The sequence below is a fragment of the Mastigoproctus giganteus genome, chromosome 12 (genome assembly GCF_048544385.1).
Source record: "Mastigoproctus giganteus isolate SK-2022 chromosome 12, ASM4854438v1, whole genome shotgun sequence".
Taxonomy (NCBI): Eukaryota; Metazoa; Arthropoda; class Arachnida; order Uropygi; family Thelyphonidae; genus Mastigoproctus; species Mastigoproctus giganteus.
The window spans coordinates 164,751,591-164,761,555 of NC_143586.1; positions in this window are offsets into that span (position 1 = coordinate 164,751,591).

Below are 9,965 nucleotides of genomic sequence, written 5' to 3' on the forward strand. Positions count from 1 at the left end.
TCATATACTTCGATTTCAGAAAGCTTTTCATACTGTTGCACATGGAAAACTGATGTACAAATTGGACAGTATGACATTAAAGGCAATTTGTTACAATAGATAAGAGGATGGTTGAGTGGGAGAAGACAGAGAGTGGTAATCAATGTACACTACTTCTTGTGGACTAATGTTATTAGTGGAGTCCTCCAGGGTTCGGCGTTGGGCACATTGTTGTTTGTATATTAATCAATGATATTGATAAAGGTATATCAGGCTTAATGTCGAAGTTTGCAGATGAATACAAAGGTTGGCAGCGTTGTTAATGACATTAATTTCAGCGTGCTACTGCAACAGGATCTACAACATTTGGGAAGGTGGGCTGAGAAGTGGCAACTGAAGTTTAACATACACAAATGCAAAGTACAGCCCGAGAAACGTACGAACTGTGTGGCACGTTTCTCAGGGTTATTTGTACACTTAGGGGGATAGAAAATGAAAAAGATCTGGGAGTAACTGTGCTGTCAGATATGAAGCTTTCTGAGCAATGCAGACAGGCTGCAGATCAGCTCATGGTGTCTTGTCAATGATATACAGAATTTTTTCTAGCGGGGGTATAAGGAAGTGCCTTTGTATAAGGCAATGGTCCAGCCACCTCTTGAGTACTGCATACAGGTCTGGAGCCTAATTTAAGAATGACGTTGAGCTGCTGGAACGAGTACAGAGAAGGTAAACATGATTGGTGAGGGAACAAAGGGTTTTCCTTACCAGGAAAGGCTAAAGTTCTGCAAATTGCAGCATCTGTAGAGTAGGCACCTGCGAGGTGATCTGATTGAGGTGTATAAGGCCATGATGATGCTGATGGGATTCCCCTCAATGCTGATGGGATTCTTCTGAGAGGAAGAATCCTATCAGCATTGAGGGAAGCGTAATGGCAAGAACTTGCTCAGATTGCGAACCTGAGGGGACGTAAATTCAAATTGAGGAAAGACAGTTGTAGTATAGATGTGCGGAAATTTACCTTTAGCCAGCGGGTAGTTGATTGCTGGAACAAACTTCCATCTGTTGTTTTGGAGGTTGGTAGCTTAAATAAGTTCAAGGAAGATGTGGACAAACTTTTAGAGCCCAAGTAACAGAACATTGTACTTCACCGTCTCAACATCTCCTATATCCAATCTATCCCCGTAGACGTGCCACAAGGTGGGGTTTTATCCTGGCGACTGTTTACCGTTCTCCTTATTCTGTTCGTGATGATGGAATTACATACTCTGATGATATGAAGCGTTTAATGGAAATGAAACGCTTCATATCATCACTGGAGCACTGGAGTAATTATATTTCTCAACAGAAAAACTCACAGTTCTCTCCGTATTTTCAATATTTCGGCATAAACCTCAACTAAGAAAAAACGTTTACCATTTTCTCTCTGGAGCAGTCTTCCATACTTACACATCTCTCTCTGGACAGTGCAATAATTTCAAATGTAAAAACAAAACGAAAAGTTAGATGTCCGTATTGAGCGAAGGGTATACAGCACATACCATTCACTCATCATGCTGTCCACTATGCGACAGCTGACATCTTAGTACAACATGGAGAATGCAAGAAGAATATTCCAAATGACGATGCGCAGCACGTTCAGACATATAAATAAAAACATAAACGTCACTAGGGTCACCCAGAAAATTAGTTCAACTATCCTAAGTGTATTATATTCTTGAATTGTGCGTGTTCTCCGGTAGATTTGTCGTTCTGATGGACCAAAAACCCGATTTTCCGGGAGTGGGGGGAAGTCTTGCTATCTGCGCCTGAGACCGACTAACTCAGCCACGGAGTGAAAAAAAGCCGATAAAAGTTCCTGGCGTCATTGACGGAATTCGACCTCTGGCTTTTTCTATCCGATGTGGCAAGGATGGCGACAATGACACTGTACTATTGGCGCAGACGCACTCAGGCGTTTGGGGTGCTATAGTAGACAACCCAAGAGACACAACCTCCCCTCACCACAGATCATCGTTGAAGGCAAATGCATTGGTGTTAACAGCACACGGGTTGGACACTCGACTGCTGGTAACGAGTGCTGGTCGGATAACTAAATATTTGGTTCATCGTGCATGATGGGTCCATGGATGAATCCACTATCCTCCAGGCAGTTGCCGGTGGTTGCTGGATATGGGGCACGGTTTGCTGGCAAGAACTAGGACCCCATTGTCCTAGTTCTTGCCAGTAAAGTTCTTGCCAAAGTCGAGGATGCTAAATTGCCAAAACGCGATTAAAACCAATTTATGAACCAGCGCTTTCTAAAGGTGACTGTTCCGTTTGTGGAAGAGAAACTTGGATTCACCTGATGATATATCACCTGCAACAACAACTGCTTACAAATGCTGACTATATTCTGTTGTGTCTACCAGTATAGTACAATAGTATCGTCACCTTCTCTCCCACACCGGGTGGAAAATGCCCGGGTTCGAATCCCGTCAATGATGTCAGAAACTGTAATGGGCTTTTTTCACTCCGTGGCTGGGTTAGTGGGTCTCAGGGGTAAATAGCAAGGTTTTCCCCCAGAAACTGGAGGTTTTTTGTCCCTTTGTATAAGGCAATGGTCCAGCCACCCCTTGAGTACTGCATGAGGTCTGGAGCCTAATTTAAGAATGACGTTGAGCTGCTGGAACGAGTACAGAGAAGGTAAACATGAGAAGGTAAAGAATACTCTAGAGTATTCTTTTTCCTTAGTACTTTCGCTAACATGTTGATACAAATAGCAATCATCTAGTTGATTTAAAAATTTTGTCCCCCATGTGGAGTTTCCTTCCCATTTGCTCCAATCAATTAGAGGTAAATTAAAATCAACCACAATAAGACATTCATCCTTACTTGCCCATTCCATTTGCATGTAGAGACTCTTATCATAATCTTCACAATTACCTGGCCTGTAGATTACTCCCACCCTCATTATACCTTTGCTTCCAACTATTTCACACCATACAGATTCTATACTAGCATGCGAAACATTTTAATCCGGGAAAGCTTTCGTCGCGCTCAGGCTATTTTTGATAAGAAGCATAACCCCATCACCCCTTCTATCTTCCCTGTCCTTCCTAAATACATTATACATACCTTCGGGTGGCACCACGTTTCTCTAAGCCCTATTACGTCAGCGTTATTTGTCCTAACCAGCAGTTCGAATTCACTCATTTTATTTCACTCATATGTTTCTTGTATTTTCTTTACCTTGTGAACTCCCCTCACTCGGTGGTCATCCCTGAGCATAAACGAAAATTTATTTAGTTTTATTTTTTATTTCAAGGATTTGCAGATTTTCAGGGATTGGCCGTTAAGTTTAACTACTGGTGGTCATCTGAAGTGAACCCTTGAGAAGTAACATTTTTGTTTTAGTGGTGGAAATTGGCAGCTTATGTGTATTGGCCGAGCCAGCAAGGGTAGCCAGCATGGAGCTGCCCTTACCATGGTCTCTGTTACAGAGTTAAAAAAATAATCCCTGCTAAGATCTTAGACAGAGAACTAAATTTGAATATTGATCTCGAAAAGGAAAAAAGCAGATGCTATAATGAATTGTTAAATATTTGGCACATTAGGTGGGATACCACCACCAATCACAAAAAGGTTTTTCCTGGATTTTACTTTTCTTTAGAAAAACCAAAAAGGTTCTGGTTTTCTTTCAATATGGAGATTTTATTTTTATTGCACGGGTCAGGGTTCTTTTAATGACAAATTTCGAAAACTAGAACTTTCAACTAATGGCATGACCCTGCATTTGACAAGTCAAATGCCAGTCCCATTCACAGAGGAGTATTTATGTGAGTTCCTACACAAGTAGGAAAATCAGATATTGTCGTACACCTCGAAGAGAAGAGGTGCCAGCAATTGAGTGGGTCCCACATTGGGCAAGGGCCCAGTGTCAGAAATTAAAATCTTCTTCAGCCAAGGGTGCCTTGTAGGCAATGAGCAGTGTTCCACGATGGGTAGTGGATTTGGATCATCTTCTCTTAGGGGATGAGAGGAGGCACATGCATTCATGAAGCTAAGGATTGCTTGGAGTTCTTGTGTCTACTGTAGAAAAGTCCTTTTGGGTTGGTGGGTTTGTAAGATAGTTTCCTTTGTGAACGTCGAGAGATTCCAGTTATATCAGGATAAAGATCAATATCCTGCTGGTGTTTTCTTTGATTCCATTCAGGATATGTTCTGTGAATTGAGTTTTGGGTTCATTATAAGATGAGGGTGCGCTGAGCAGTTAACTGTAGGTGAATTTGACGCATTTCAAATACAGTCTGGGCAAAAGTAGTGAAGGCTTTGTAGTTGGTTTCGTCAATTATGTAGAGAATTATGTAGGATATGTTCTGTGAATTGAGTTTTGGGTTCATTATAAGATGGGGGTGCGCTGAGCTGTTTACTGTAGGTGAATTTGACGCATTTCAAATACAGTCTAGGCAAAAGTAGTGAAGGTTTTGTAGTTGGTTTCGTCAATTATGTAGAGATGTTCCTGCCCACTGGGTATATTTCCAGATCTTGGTAATTAGGAGACTTCTGGGTAAATCATAAAGAGTGCAATTATACATGAGGTGAATCCAGTCTTCGTTGTCACCGCATGTGCAGAGAGGAGAATCGGTGAGACACAGGGCATGCAGCTTGGCCCGAAACGATCCATGACCAGTCAGGAAGAACGAGACGTGAAGGCCTGGTGAGTACCATGGAGGAGGTTTTGGTGCAGTTATCATAACTTGTTTAAGAAATCTTTTAGCTGTTTCACCTTTTGCTGTTTGCTCCCAAGATGATGTAGCCCAGTGGACAGGAGCGAGAGTGCATAACACGCGTTCCTTGAGTGGACCCGGGTTCAAGCCTGTGACTGATAAATATTTGTATTGACGATTTATTGTAAACTCTGCTGACTTGGTTGTTGTGCCGGAGTATAAAGAAAAAAATTATTTATTTTTGCCAATTCTGGAAGAGCTTAGAGTAAATCTGTTTCATTTGCTTTTTTTGGATCATTAGGCAGTACGAGTGTTATATCCAGAATGGTGGTGGGAATTCCTCTCTTTATGCGGTATGCAAGGTCGCGACGAATAACCTCCAGGCCCAGAGGAAGAGTACCTGCTAAGACCTGCAGGGCAGGATTACAGACTGTGCGGCAAACTCTGGTCACAATGAGTAAGATATTGCTTTGAATTGTATGTAACTTTGCTTTATTACATGCAATGATGGCACGAGGGAACCATATGCCTGCACCATAGCACACAGCTGGTAAGAAGATGGTTTTGTAAAGTAGCATGAGAGTCGAATTCTTCAAACCCCAGTCTACTCTGCTAATTCTTACGATCATAGCAGTATAACGACGTATTTTGTTGGAGAGGTAAGAATGTTAACCGGGAGTCAAAGGTTACTCCTAGATATTTTAGTTCTGTTTTGAGTTGCAATGTCTGCCCAGAGATTTTAATTTGAGGCGGTCTTCTTATGTCCAAGGATCCTTTGAGGAGGATAGTCTTCGTTTTTTCCCCAGAGATGACTAACTTGTGGTTGTTTGCCCAATTTTGGAGGATCGTTAAGGCAGGGGAGGCAATTTGCTCAAGCTGAGTTCTAGAATCAGCTTTGATAAAGAGGATGAGGTCATCTGCATAGGCCATGCAGTCCAGAGGACCTAGATCCATAAAAAGAAATTCATCTAGTATTAAGTTCCAAAAGTAGGACCCAAGAAATGAGCCCTGTGGACAATCTCTAACAACTGGTCAGGAAGTTTTCTGAAAATTCGTGTGGACAGTTACTGAGCGATTGAACAGGTAGTTCTGGAGACAGCGGTAGAGGTTGAGTGGAATATTGAGTTGACGTAATCTCCTGACAAGGCTGGGCAACCAGATGGAATCGAAGGCACCAGCAAAGTCAATGGAGATAGCCAGTAGATATTTTTCTGTGGTTGAGTTTGCTGTGTTGAGGAGATTGTTTATAGCGTCTTCAGTGGAGCATCCTGGCTTAAAGCCATACTGCTTTGGAGAGTCTAAGTTGGCTGTCTGGTAGTAGGTGGATAATCTGGATTGAAGCAGCCACTCCATTACCTTGCCCAAGACCAGGAGAAGAGAAACGGGGCGGTAAGTTTTGGGTAGAGTAGGATCCTTGTCTGGACCTTTTAGGATGAGTCGAAGCACCGCCTGTTTCCAAGAATCAGGGAAAATTACTTTCGCAAGACATTTGTTAAACAGTGCTAATAGGTGGTTCGGAAGATGTATCGCTGCTTTCCTGATGACCTCAGCCTCAATATTATCGTGACCAGGGCATTTATTTATTTTTGTTCTGTCAAGCGCTTTGTTCATTTCCTCAGAGGTGAAAGGAAGTTCTATTTTATTTGGAGAAGGCCTGGTTGTCTTGTTCAATTTGCTTTTGTTCATCATTGATGGGACTCTCATCAGTCTGAAGTAGGGCATTCAGAATATTATTAATGGATTCAGCCCATGTGTGTGTGTGTGTGTGTGTGTGTTGGATTGCTATCGGGAGTCAGGTTGCATTTAACAGCTTTCCCCTGGGCAGCTTGTTCATAACAATGCGATAAACGACCTCCCAAGGATCTGCATTACAAGTAGTCACAAGATTCTGCCAAGACACTTTCTTTTTCTGCCGAATGAGGCTTGTGTAGTCGTTACGATATCTTCTATATACTTCCCGTAGGCCTGGACCTCAGCAGGAGGCCAGGAGTGCCTGGCTCTCTGGAAGGCTTTTCGGGCATTGTAGACTTGGCGCCTTAGGTTTTCTAGTTCCCTGCACCACCACCACCACGGGACTGCTTTTAGGTGCTTCTGACGTTTTTTCATAGTTCTCTCACATGCTTGTTGGATGAAAAAATGCAATATGGCTGCCGTTGTTACTGCCACGCTGAAACAGCGCTCTGCGATTTATGGATTAAATTATGAGTTCTTAGTGCTTTTATTTCAGGAAAAGTATGTCCAGTGATTTATAAACTACAGTGGACTCTATAGGTGAGGAACTTTTGAGTATTTAACTGGAATTTTGCAAGTTACCAGCGTTTTTTATCTGTTTCCTTTGTTTGCCAGACCTACACTGGTCACCATGTGGCTGGCAGCAGGGATATAGAGAGGCACCGATTTTAAAGCGGAAGCCACGTTGGTACCTTGTACTTGACTGGGGAGGGTGCCACGATCTGTGATATATCCAGAGCAAAAGGTGCTCCAACAAGCTGTGCTTACAACTGTTTTAAAAGACAGTGAATAATGTTTTTAGTGACTCCCCCCCCCGCCATAAACTCCCATGATGTTGTGGAATCTTCTCTCACGTGCCTATTTCAATATTTTAGATGTCACAGGAAACCCCATGCGGAGGTAATCCCACTGCTCTAGGGGCATTTTAACACTTGACACCCCCCCCCAACGATTTGACCTTGGGGATAGCTCAAATCGTTGCCAGGGTATTGTGTGACAACCATACAACGCACGAACTTGTGTGACCCACCAAACTTCGTCTTTTTAAATCAGCTACAAGACTATATAAACAGAACCCCGCTAATCCGAATACTCCGATTTTCCGATCTGACCAGAAATGCCTTCGGAAAACCCCAACCAAACCGAAGAAAACATCGGAAAAGAACCAGAACCCATCCTGATTGATGGCAATAGGGACGACACCGAGGAACAAAAACCGACCCCACTTTCAAAAAAAAGGAACAAGAAACCGGGCGTCCCGAAATTCGAACGGGAAACCAGGTCGCAATCTGACCTGAGCAAAAGTAATTTGGAACAACAAAACCAACTGACTGAGATGACTGAAGAAACGCAAACCCTAGACCCCACCTTACCAGGGGGCCCAGTACCAGACCAGATTCTCATACTCAGGTCTGCACTGGAGGAAATTTTTGCAAAGCAGAACAATCGAGTTACAACAACGATTCGAGCAGACATTGTCTCACTGTGGACAAAACTGGAAACTATCCTGTACAAAACCCACATAGAGAAAGAAAAAATAAACGCCACATTAGAGGCATACCTGCAAGGCGGGGCAAGAGAAATGCCACAGCGTGCCCCGACCTTCTCGGAAGCGCTGAGGAGCAAAACCACCACTGCAAACATAAATGAACCTGCCGCCAAACCTGCAAGAGTGTCCTCGAGAAGAACACTCCTACCAACACCCAACATAGTCATCCTAAAGTCAACAGGACAAGATGAACATACAAGCGAAGAAATAAAGAAGGTGGTAATGGAAAACCTGCGGAAAGACCTCGAAGCTACCCGAATTAAAGCAATAAGGAAAACAAGAAACCCAGGGATTGTAATAGAAACGGAGACCAAGGAAGAAGCGGAAATAATCATGTCCAATGCAAAGATCCCAACCTTGGGCCTTACTGCGGAAACCCTAAGAAGAAAAGGGCCATCTGTCATAATATTTGACGTGGACCAAGACATCACCCCCGAGACTCTAACCGGGGAAATCTATAGGAAAAACCTACAGAGAGGACTACCAGAGAGGGATGAAAAGCTAATGGTAATGCCCAAGTATAAAACAAGGGCCAGAAGCAGCGGAAACTGTAACTGGGTAGTGGAGCTGGCCCCAGAGGCCTGGCAAGTCCTTCGGGAACAGCGATCAATTTATATAGAGTGGAGTAGCCACAGGTACAGAGAACAAGTGGCTATAGTAAAGTGTTTTAGGTGCTGCAAATATGGGCACACGACACACACATGTAATCAAATGGAACCAACCTGCGGCCACTGCTCCGAAAAGGGGCACAACTTCAGTAGCTGCCCAAACAAAGCAAAAGACCCTGTATGCGTCAACTGCAAGCTACTAAGGCTAGATCATACGCATTCCATAAGAGATCCAAAATGTCCGACATATCAAAAGTTCAAGTGTATATATCAACTCAGAACCGATTATGGGTACGCAACGTAAAAAATATAACGATGGAGTGCTAAAAATTCACCAAATAAATGCGCAACGTGCGAAAGCAGTGGTCGCCCAAGTATGCCTAAAAGCAGAAGAAGACAATGCTGATCTCATCCTTATTCAAGAGCCCTACACTCACATGAAGAAGGTTAGGGGATACCCGCTCAGGTTTAAAATAGTACAGAGTGACGAAGATACACCGTGGGCAGCAATTATAGTCCGCAACCCAGAAATAACAGTAACCAAGATCCCACAGTTATGCACGCCATGGGCAGCATGTGCACATATAATCAGCTCTGTCGGCTGCCTATATGCAGTCTCTCTCTACTGCAGACCTGGCGTCGAGATTGACTTCGCCATTACATATCTCCAGGATGTCCAAACTACCCTAGCAGGACAGAGGATCATAATAGGTGCCGACGTCAACTGCCGATCCCCAGTCTGGCACAGCGCCACGCCGGACCGGCAAGGCACCAGAAACGGCCAAAGACTGGAAGAGTTCCTGGCTAACTCAATATTGACGGTTAAAAATCAACCTTTCTGCCTCCCAACCTTCTGTAATACACTTTGGGAGGCGACCATTGACATCACCCTAATCACAAGAAATATCGATTCCCACGTGACCGACTGGACGGTGCAAAATGCTTGGACCACGTCGGATCACCGTACCATCACCTACCGGATACAGAGAACCACAGCAAGAATCGCAACAGAAAGGACGATGCTAAACAGATTTGCAATCTCCAAAGCCAATTGGGAACTCTACCGAGAACAGCTTATTAGTAGAGCCCAACATGATAGAATTGGGCAAACCAGACAGTATGGCCAAGAAATAAGAGAGGACCCAGACGAACTGCAACAAATAATAACAAACATCATAACCAAGGCAGCTGAAGTTGCCATAAAAAGAAAAACGCTTTCGAGCAAGACCATGCCCTGGTGGACCCCAGAGCTGCAACGACAAAGGAGATTAGTCCAACAAAAAAGAAAGGAATATCAGAGAGCACGGAGGTCGTGGCCACCCGCTGAGGTCACTTACCTGCGCCGCCAATATACAGTACTGAGAAATACTTATACCGAGAGTATAAAGAAAA